The following is an 11,994-nucleotide window of genomic DNA, read 5'->3' on the forward strand; positions in this document are numbered from 1 at the left end:
ATTAAAATCTTCACAGAAGTGAAAATTTAAGGAAAAGAAAATCTCACACTTTGTCTCTTACTGACTAGGTTTCCTCTCAGTATCTTAGCAGGGTCTTTGTTTTCAGTTCTGTTTTATTCTCCCTCCTAAGGACCTTAGGTAGGAGTTCACTCCAAGCTACTGTTGTTGACCAGGTTTGGATTCAAACTTTGGGGGTTTTGACTTGGATAACAAGATTAAATGCCTGCCTGAGCAACTTCTGTGGTCTCATTTGCTACGCTGGCCTCAGATGACCCAGGCAGGATTCACATATTATTAAAGAGATAAACAGTGAAAGTTCAAATATTAAGGCACAGCACGACTTGTCAATGCACCTGTGTGTGCATGTACAGTTAACACTCCTTAGACACCTTCACTGGCAAGAGGTCACTGGGCACCATCAGAAGAAAATATTCTTGGAAAAATTATAGGCTAGTTCCTTCTCTCCAATATCCCAAAGAATTGTATCCCCTCTTGTGATAACATGTTATTCTTTTTTACTTTGAATGACTAAATGTTTTTTACAAGATAAAATTTCTCACACTTGTTAATGCCTAACATTATTTGTTTGCTTGAGAGTAAAATGCTAACTTTCTTTGCTTTCTTTGCAACTTGCACTTGTAGAATATCCTATTTCAGGGGTTAGGCTGGCAACTGGAAGCAAATGTATTTGCAAAACAAACCGTAAATTCTGCTGAGTGTGTAACAGAATCATGGTAGCAACATAAGCTGATCTATCAGAGCATGTGACAAAACTGTAATAACCTCCAGTTCTTCACCACAAAGTAGCAACAGTGTATTATGCATTTAAGATTAATTTCCCTTTTGAAGAAAATTAAGTCTTATTTCTCTTTATAATGTAGAAAAATAAGGGGACTAGAGATGAAGCAGTTTTTCCAGACAGTCTCAGAATCAGGACAGGGATCTACAAGGGAAGTGGTGGGTTTTTCTTGTACAGAATAGGTGTATCACTAGGTGTTTCATTCCAAGTAAATTTCAAAATTCAGAATTGAAAGCTCATGCAAATATGAAAAGCAGTAAAATCATAATTAGCTGATTTCTGTTTTGTAGAAAGCAAACTCACGGATTTCATATAGAATTGGTAAAAACACCCAACATCCTCCTCTGCAGAGATACCTATAGAAGCTAGGAGAGATTAAAGCAAATTTACATTATTAGACAGGAATCAGGAAGAGCATGTATAATCACGCTCATGGGTATTTCTCTGTTTAAAAAGAAACAAAATAGTATATTCAGCTCTTATACTTTAATTCTCAAAATAATTAGGAACATTTTTATACTAAAAATTGCTACTTGAAAATTTTTCAACCTGTAGGATGAGGGGAAATTTAAAACTAAGAGTTCATAAAAGCCACCAATTTAAAAGCTCTCTAACCCTCTGATTTTAGTAAATAAAAAACTAGGTAATATCAGCAAACATCAGACTCTTTCACAAGCTTGCTTTTAAAAGCTGGAGTTCATACATCTGGGGACAAGTAATTGGTTCAGTTCTTTCTGTCTACTCTGTGATGAAGGAGGAACAAGTGGATATATTTTCCCTGTGGAAGTTGTCACAGAAATTAGTTCAGTAGTAAGGGTTGTGATTTTGGAACTTACTTTATTTTCAAACATGTTGACTGTATTCTAACCCTGCTCATTAGGGGCACATGAAGAAAATGTGACTCACCAGCTATATGGCCTTGCCTGAAGAGATGAGATTTCAAAGGTTTTCAGTGGTTGATCTGCAGTTACTACTGAGGCATGACAAAAAAGATTTCCTGGAATTGTGATCATGTGAGGGGGAGGGAAGGATAGCCTTAGATTTTATTATAGTGACTCACGTTCCCTCTGGAACAGACATGAAAAAAATCTATTCTCATCAATACATCCTGCACCAGCTAAGACATGACTGCAAGGATTGCATGAGCAGACCACTTCAAAAATTACATTAAAAGCAAGATATGTCATTGACATTGTGTGATTTACACTAGCTGGCTAATGGTTTTTGGCTGAAATTACCACTATAACTCAGTCATGATGTGCAAAAGAATTGAGTGAGTCAGCCTCTGTTCAAGGGAAAAAGAAGGGCATTATCCTTCAAAGGACTTCACATTTGAAACCTTCTTGGTTCGAAAATCCTCTCAACCTGGGCAGTAGCACAGGGCCTGTAACAGCTCCTGGTTCTCTGTAGAGGTAGCAGCCATGGAGGAGCTGGTGTCTTAAGACAAAAAGAGGAATTGCAGTCAGTGTTGTCAGTGCCTGCCTTCACTGGCAGCAGGAAGTAAAGAGTAGATAAAGATGCGTTATTTTCTGGTACATTTAACTTCTAACTAAGTAAGGGGAGCCCAAAGTGGCATGTTCTTGCATGTATGCAGTTGCTATGGATGGAAAAGCTGCTGACACTTGCACGTCCTTGAAATCAATAACATGGCTCCCCTTGCTTTCAGGGGGAACAGAAGCCAAATCTGCATATTCTATTGAATAATTATGAATCAAACAAAGAGTTGCAGTATACAGTAAAGCTCCACATGGCTATGATTCAGAAAAGTATTCCAGGTCTTTGTTAGGGAAGTAAATCATGCAGCAGCAGGAGACATCTTCAGCATTCTAAATGCTCCTCAGGAAAACTAAACTCAATTTTGACTGTTCAGGTTTATGTACCTGATGCCTTCATGAAATTTTTCCACTTTTGAGGACTGTTTGTGATTGTTTCCTTAAAAAACAAAACCAAAAACAAACAAACAAACCCAACAAAAATCGAAACCCAATTTTCTCTTATTTTAATATTTTCTAATGTGCATTTGTTTCCACAGCTGATCACTGAAACCCCAAGGAGGCAACAGCTGTTGTGAATGAGCAATCAGATTGCCCAACTAATTAATGGTTTTAAATGGACTTGGATGGTTTTTTTGCCACTCCTTCTTGTGGTGTTAGTGCTGATGAAATTGTTAATAAATTCTTAATGAGGAAAAATGTTACATAAGTGTTGGGTAAAGCAGGTCTTCTTTTCTATTCGAAGCACAACACGTAGTTTAAATGTACCGTGTATAGAATCAGAGCTTCGTTTAACTCATCTCAACCTACCCACTCTGTGCTGAGATGAATATATCCTGCTTCTCATTTGATGTGTCCTGTTGTGTTAAATGTACCACACTGATCTAAAAATGGCAGATTCTGTGGGTGCCCAGGGTTGTTATCAAAACCAGACGCTGCACGCTTGCAAGACATGCCTCCACAGAGTGCCTCTACTTAGAAGAACAAGAATTGTGTAAAATGATCTCACTTCTCCTTTAAAAACAGATTTCTGATCCATTTAATCCATTCCTTGCAAATAATCAACTGAAATTGTTTATTTTTTTTTCTGTAGCATTTCCTAGTTTATTGATAGTAAGATTATAATCAAGAAAGAACAGTGCAATATGTAAGGAATTTTTTTAATTAGTTGGAAATCATTACTTTTAATAATTGCTAAACAGGATGCCTTCTTAACATAAATTTTTGAAACATACTATTTTTTTCCAAGAGCTTTCCCAAAATTGCATTTTAAGAGTGTGATTTTTAAAGACAGAGTGTTATATTTTAGAATCACTAACCAAAGGTTAAAATCTTTGAAGTGGAATTTTAAGGAATCATATATTTATGGTAAACGCTAATTTTTTATAAAATAGATATGTGTCATCAGCTATCTTTCTGGTGCAAAATTCTACTGTATTGTGTGTGATATTAACCAGCCTCAGAACACTGAGAATTATTTAGCTCCTGTTCACTGCCATGGGAAGAAGGCTATGTAAAATTATGCTTATCATACCACAGACCCAAAAGCCATGAATCAGTCTTCCTATTAAAAAAAAATTGCTTTAAAACTCATAATGTTTCTGAAAATACTGACTATTAATTTATTTTTTAGCCTTCTGTTTTCTGAGACTTTAGCACTTTCATTTTCTGTGTTTCAATCTGCAGCTCTGAGGATATGAGTAACTTTCAAAGGGGAAGTGGAGCTTCTCCACTGACCACATAAATGCAAGAGCTGGGTTTTATGAAAGATAATTAAATATTATGAAAGCAGGGGTGAACCAATCCAAATTGACATGGCTGAGCCAACAGCCCTAAAGCATGGGTGCTACTGAACAAGAGAGAAGGGAAGATAAATAATTCTGAATCCTGGCATTTTGTCCCAACAACCAACTGCCTGCATCCAGAGTTCAGTTTGTTCAAATTGCTCCTTTCCCTTGCAGGCACCAGACAAAGGTTTTCTTACATGCACTTGTCTATATTGCTGGGCAGAGATTTAGCTTATTTACCTAAGGTGAAACTATTTGATGATTTCTACCCACTTACCACATGTGCCCTCCTCACAACTTTAGTTTTTATTGGTGTTTTAAGATAGAAATGTGGTCCTTATGCACCTCTAACTCTGAGGTTACATTTTCTTTAAATGCTGTTGGTGTTGCAATGTGCTGAGTATATGCAGTAACAAAGGAACACACACTTCTGATCTATATTCAGGGGCCAGAGATGTGGATCAGAAAGAGAGCGAGCTTTTCCTCTGTTTTGGCAGTGATATCCCAGCTGTTTTCATTGCAAATGTTGGAGCAGTGCCTCTGTGACTTCAGTAGGTAAGCTCTGCCCACCTATTACCTGAGTTGTTTGGTGTGGACTTTGATTAACTTTGTATAAATTAAACTTTCTCCTGGAAAACCTAACTGTTTGTTTTCTGTTGTTGCTACAGTTGTGGCTAATATATTGAGATGTAGATAATAAAAATGAACAGATAACTTATTGTATTGATGCAGATTTTTGTTTGGCATCAGCAAGCTGCATTCATGATTACGGACAGCCGAAGCAGCCAGATGTGTGTGTACGTGCACAGTTCTTCAACCACGTGGGCTTTTGCACAATAAATCCATTAGTGCTGATCGCTTCCCTTTTTCCAAAAGGCCTTGCTTTTTCCCTTCATTTTGCTATCTCTTTCTCTAAATCAGCAAATAGCTTTTGGTAAAATCCTAAAGGGCTGGACATTTATGAATTATATAATTTAATGCACTAGTCACAAAATTGCAGACGAATTTGTTAAGGGTGACTCATGGCTTTATTGCCTGCATCTTCTAGATGTAAAATGGATCTTTCTCACTTGCCTTCAACCTTCTTCATTTTTTTCTGAATGACAAATGCCTCGCCTCTTTTATGGCTAGGAACACATATTGTATGAAAAAGGCACCTGCTTTCCCTCTGAGAGAGAGAGAGATAGGGTCAGGAACCATATGTGGTACAGTCACTCAGTGGCAGAACATCCTCCTCTCTTGAAGGCAAATTACAAGTACATTTATGGAGGTTTGTCATCTTGGACTTGAAACGCAGCCTGCAACTTGAAAGTCAATGTTCTTTCACAATTGGTATGCTACTTTGGAGTCTGGCAACTGAAGGTAGTTAGAGAGAGAAGTGATTTCCCTGTGACCCCAACTATTTGTTTCACACCAATGTTTACGAAAGTGTTTGCACGTATCTCAGCACCCAAAGCCGTACATGGTGACGAAGCTGTTACAACACCTCCCTGCCAGTAGAAGGAGAGGGCTTCCTTCCTCTCTATGCCCTTCACACTGCCCAGGCCCCTGCTCTCCATTCTGCCATCTGCTGCTTGTGTGACTGGTCAGGGAGCTGGGCCAGCCCTGAGGGCCAGAAAGAGGAGGAAGGACGAGAAGGCTGGGGCAAGGGAGAAGATTCCATTCCCTTCTGATGGTTCTAAGATCAGCTAGTGCCACAGCCCTAAGGCATGTGGATTCTCCCAAAGTTTGACTTTTCCCTTCCCTGGGTGTTTAGTCCATGAGTCATTGCCACACAATACAGAAAACCATTTTTTGAAGACTTGGGAAATGCATCTGGATGATCATGAGATATGAAAGCCTGTATTGGTTCCTCCTCAGGGAAGAAGTCATCACAGTCTTTGTATCAAAACAGTCTCCCCAAAACACCCTTAAGCAAGACAGAATGCAGCTTCATCATGAGGTGGGTCCTCAAGACAAGGTCCATGAATCAAGCTCTTACTCATTTCCATTGACATGCCAAGGAGTTTTTTTAAGGCACATACCTTCTAGGCAAATAGTGCCATCAGAAATAATTGTAGTGATGCAGCTCTTCCTTCCAAACAAGCCAACATTTGCTAACTCACTGGACATAGTTGGCAGTGCCTTTTGATTACAGGGCTGAGTTAAAATTCAGATTATGTCTACAGCTGCAGGACTTTGCTTTTCCCAGAAAATGTCTTGCTGCTTTCTCTCCCTCTAGATGTCTCTTCTTATACAACTTTGCTTATTATGGTATGTTCCTTTAAAATTTGAATTACTGAAATCACTCCTTAGTTATTTGGACCGTCTGTTATCTCCACCATGGTAGTTTTCCCCTTAGGAAAATGACCCAGTCATCTCTTGACAGATCTCTTCATACCAGCCTGCCTGCCCTTGGTGCTGTTTGCCTATAGTTTGCTTTCTACAGTGAAAGCTAGTGATCAACTGATTTCTGACCTCTTCCCTGTCCAGCAGTACACAGGAGGCTGGAGAAGCACAAATACAGTTCATAAAAATGATACCCAAAGCCCCTCTCTACCTACTGAGGGTTTATGTAGGGGTACAAAAAGAGTTGCCCCTGAAGTATGGAAATCTTGCATAAAGAAATGAGTTAGGTATTTCTAGTTCACATGTGCAAATGGAACAACATTCCAGAAGCCTTCAACTCATCACCCGCATCTTTGAAGACCAGGAGTTTTTATGGGCTTTGTAAAAAGGATGATTTTGTCAATGGTTAGCCAAGTCAGCAACAAGACTGGGAAAAATGTTAATGATATATTTACCCAAAAGTGCAGCTAGAGCAATTTGCAAAATAAGGTATGATATCCACATGAATACACAGACATACCCCAGGGAAAAATGGGCAGAGTGTCATGAGTAGAGTGCAAGCTTCCTGGCTCACAGGGCAAATAATACAATCAGGGGAGTATCACTTCGAATTATTCTTTCCAAAAACCAGCATTATATAGGGGTAAAATTCACTCCAGTTGTGGTGGACTTCATTTCATTTTTGCCTGCCCACACTTGGGATCAGAGCAATAACTTGTGCCAAAGAGTCTTTGACTCAGGAACACCCAGGTTCCTACATGTTGCTGTGCTGATTGGACACTTTTGTTATGCAAACACTAAACGATGTGGAGTACAGGCAAAAAAGAGAACTGGTTTGCCCTGGGACGTGGCCCTATGGCACTCAGTCATCTCCTCCATTTCAGCCCCACCTCTGAAGAAAATGGCTTCTTTGCTTATGGATGCTGCCTAAAGTGCCGGTGGCTGCATATTAATGCCTCCTTTGTTCCCTGCCTTTGCATGAGATCAGCTCCTCAGGGACAGTCCCTCTCCCTCTGCCGCTTTTGCCTAGCCTTGCCTCAGCCTGTGCATTGCAGCAGTCTCTGCTCATCAGCAGAGCATGGTTTTGAGAGGCCTCTGAACCACCATGGGCATCCTCCTCTGCAGGCTGCGGGAACGTTGCCACTGTCTCCCACCTTTCACTGCCTCTCTGGGGGCCTCATTGACTACAGCAGCTGCTGGTCTGTTCAAAGGGAGCTTTCCCATCTGTCTGTAGCCATAGTGACCAGTGACTTGGGCCCAGTATCCTGGAGTTCAGGAGCTAGAGATGCAAGTGCATGTGTAATGTTCCTCTTCTGTGGCGTCTTCTCTTTTTCCTGAAAATAACTGCATGTTCTCATACTGTAGCCCTGGAGTTCAGATTTATGGAAAGGAGTTTCCCCTTGCATTTTTAAATAGTTTTAGAGGCTGGTTTTTATTTCCAAGGGAGAAACACTCGGCTTCAAAGAATATATTTAAGACAACATCACTTCTGTGATCATCCTTCCTGCACTGGATGTACATAAATATCTTCAGTCAGAAAAAATGCACAGAATATTATTAATACAATGCAAATCTTATTAAAATATTATCTGTCCCTTTGTTTTGTATTACAAACTGTATGTTTGTTGAGTACTTTCTCTTTACATTAAGAGGCTCAGTATTGCTGCTTGGCTTTGTGCCACTTTTCATTGCTTAACTCCTTTTGATATTTAGCAGCTCTTCTGTTTCTTAGGTTTGTATTAGTTTAGTAAGGCATCTCCACTGGGCACTGTTAAATCTCCCTCTCTCAGCACTCCTCATACTTAGTGACTGCTTTCTCCTTTTTCTGCAACTCCATTTAGTGAACCCCCAAACTTCTCAACCCGCAGTGTTGCACACAGTCAGTGCCACAGCCTGCAGCAGTGCAGGGGAGAGGAGTTTCCTGGTCACAGGCGGCCCCCACAGCCCACTGCTCTTGTCCAGGAGTCCAGATCCCACAGTGGCTCCTACACAAGTAAAGGGCAAGCCTAGACACTGGAGGCTTTGCACATCCCTGGGGATCTGCAGTCAGGACATGGTTAAGCCCTAACCTGAGAGACACATAAGCCTTTTGAAGAGAAGCAACATCTGTGTAATATGTTTGTATAATGGATTTAGAAAGTTACTGGGTATCAGAGTGATGAAAGGGAGTGATGTGGGTTCTGCTGAGGCCCAGAGAATTATTTTTGCTGCCTCTTGTGCTCTGTTTGGGCTTTTAAACTGAATTTAATTTGTCATGTACACAGTTTCTGTGGAAACACATAGATGTAAATATTTACTAAGATAAATACACCAGCTTTAATAAATGTCTCCTCAACGAAACCTGTCCATCTGGTATAACATAGAACAGATATTAAAATAAGGGGTAACAAGTAGAAATTTCTCCTTTTGTGTGTCACAGTAGATGTCAACAAACTTAATTGTATTGGCATGACGCTGTTATCTATACCATAAGGGGTCTCTAGGCTCACACGCTGCTTGCACTATGTGATGGAGGAGAGGAAGGTTTTCTTCAGGACAGCTAAACTTAAAAATGGGAATTCAGTCCTTAAGCATGACAGAGATGACCTTGGATTTTTCAGGAATGCTTCTAGAGTGCCTGGGAACTCCATTTATCTGCCACAGAAAACCAATGGGCTGCAGGAGTCACTGCCACAGCCAAGTCTACTGAGTGTGTAGCTCACATGGGCAAAGCTCCCACAGCCCAGAGGCTCTGCAGCTCCTCACTCCCCTCGATCTCTACAAAGTGACATACCTGCTCCACCAATGTTGAAATCTCTCAGCCTCCATGGAAACTACCCGAAGTGGAAAGTTCTAAAGACTTTCCAGGAGCTACTTGACACTCTGCAAGCTGAAGCTGCAGCAGTTTGTCATTTATTTATCTTTCATTTGCATGTTGGCCGTCTTGCTGAATGGTGCCTGGTACATACTTACAGTAAGGTAAGGCTTCCCTGGATCACTCCAGTGCTAAGGTGTGGTGATGACACTCAGTCTATGTGAAGTTGCACCTGTGTGGTGAATATATGGTCTGCAAAGCCCAAACTACTTTTTTCCCTCCCTCCCTCCCTCTCTCTCTCTTCCCACCCCCCTTCCCTCTCTCCCTCTCTTTCTGAAAGGCTGTCAAATGCTGCTTCTCTGCCAAACTGTCAAATGCTGCTTCTCTGCTGTGCACTGTCAAATAAGGGTGCTTGTGAAGAGACAGGCTTGAATTTACAAAAAAAATCTGATAAATGGAGGATGGAGGCAAAAAAGAGCAAGAAAACCTAACTACCTGCATACTGTAATTTGTCACTGGTATTCTTGTGTTCCCTTGAGACCACTGAACCCTTTTAAAAGAATAGAGGTACAGCTTATGACATCTAATGCTAGCAACAAACTGGAAAGTTTGGAAACTGAATCTCAGGACCTGTGCCTACTGAAGTCTGACTAATGTTTTGTGTCTTTGTTACATCGACTTGATCTCCAGTTCAAATTACAGCTCAGAAACTGAGACCATAAAGAGATAAAAGAGAAGTTTATCTGTATCAGACATAACCTTTGCATCCCTTGTGCCTAGTCTCTCTCTGCTGAATTGGCATAGCTTGACAGGATGTGAGTGGAAAAGAAAATAAAATATTTTCAGATATTTTATCTGTACAAGAACCATCCTTGCTCAACTTACCTTACTTTTGTTTTTCTTTTTTTTTCTACCAACATTTGCAAAAGGTGTTTCATTTTGCTGATATTTCTGGGAGATTTTTTTTAACAGACCAGTTTTAGATAAACTCACTGCATAGCAGAAATAATGCATATGATTTAACGAATGAGTCACATGCAACAAATAATGAATTATGGATGGTAGAAGTCAAAAGAGAAGTCACAAGTCTAATGTAGCATTTAAATCCTGTTTGCAACATCAAATGAATGTGCTTAGATTCAGTTCTTTGCATATTTGCCAACAAACTGGCAACCTTTCTGGTTTCCATGACCCAGAAAGGAATGTCACTGATTTCCCTGTGTTTCTTGCTTTCCATACCTTGCTTTCCAATCTATTAAAATTAAAAAAAAAATTGTAAAAGAAAGAAAAAATAGGAAAACACAAGAAACATAGAATCAATAATTGTCCTTTAGGTGAGACTTAAAAAAAAAGGGCAGCCATTGGCCAATGCACAGACACCACCACAGCTGCCAGGAATTGCCAGCATGGCTGAAAGACTGAACCCAGAGAGGAAGGAGCAGGTGCCTGTGAGAGACAAACTGATGCAGCCCCTCTGCCCCCATCTCTGTGGCCCTGTACCTGAATGAGGCACATTAAAGGCCCTGCTTATGCTGGGTTTGTCTTGTGGTTAAATATACAGTTTTACTTTCCAAAGCCCTCATTTTGGCATTTCTCACAAGTGTTCTGATCACACATATTAAATTCATACGTGGGCATGGGCAGAAGAAACACAAAGCACATTTTGGTTAGTTGCAGTAGAGTCTGAGGCTTGGAATAAAAGTGTCACTGCAGAATTTGTTATACCCCTACTTTGTGACCAAGATTGCATCTTTTATGTATCAAGCAGTCAGCCAAAATAGTTGCTTGCTTTTGCACCTTCTGGCACAGACATTGGTATGCTCTTGATCTAACACAATCTTTCTCTTCAGGATCACATAGCTCAACATCTGCTCTGCACATACCAGCCCGTCTCTCTGACCCCACAGGCAGAGCTGGCTGATGCAGAAAGCGCATTTAGAGCAAAAGCGGGGAAGTAAAGCTGGCTGGCGTTGCTCCTGGACTGTACTGTGTCCCTGTCTACCTCCTCTGCAGACTGGCTATCAAGCCCAACCTCTTGCCATCCCTTTTTCGCAGTTCCTTCACTTCCAGCCAGTTTCACTGCCAGTTCTTTCCCTTTGTCTATGATTTACCTCCTTCAGCTTTGGTTTCCTCTCCTCCCCCAGATAAAATTGTGATGGTCTGTTTTCTCCTTTCTTGTTCTACTTTTTACTAGGGGACACACCTGCAGTGCAAGCCCCTTGTAGCAAAAACTGCCTTGCTGTAAGTTTGTGCAGTGCCCACCACACAAATGTCCCAATGCAATCTGAACCCTTTTGGTGTTGCTTAGCTGGCCTAGCCACTGTAGGAGGAGAGCCCTGCCCTCTGTCCTGGGGATGTAACAAGGTGATTTTGGCCCCTACTCTCTTTGAAGACCCAGCTGAAGTCACATCTCATATGGGAGCTGCCTGATTGTGAGCATAGTCTAGGAGTAATTAATTCTGTGGCAAACTTCCTGAAGTCTTCACCTCTCTCTTTTACCCTCTCACTCTTCTGCAGCTCCATGGCTTTTCCACCCTGCAGCTCCAACAGCCAGTGGAGGCAAGGTACTGTGTATTTTCTTGTCCATGTGTTTACAGGCTTGGTGGAAGCCTCAGGTATAATTTCCTCACTCCTAGGAGTGGTGATGCTGAAGTGGCATAGGCGGAGCAGGGAAGAGACGCCCTGTTTCTCACAAGCGAGCAGAGCTGTCCCAGGCTGGTGGCCTCTTTCTCCTCTGGCTTCGGAGGTTGTTGCCTGCTGCCTCCTCCCCTGCCTGAGCTGAGGCAGCTGCCT

The sequence above is a fragment of the Geospiza fortis genome, unplaced genomic scaffold (assembly GCF_000277835.1).
Source record: "Geospiza fortis unplaced genomic scaffold, GeoFor_1.0 scaffold381, whole genome shotgun sequence".
In the NCBI taxonomy this organism is placed as follows: Eukaryota; Metazoa; Chordata; class Aves; order Passeriformes; family Thraupidae; genus Geospiza; species Geospiza fortis.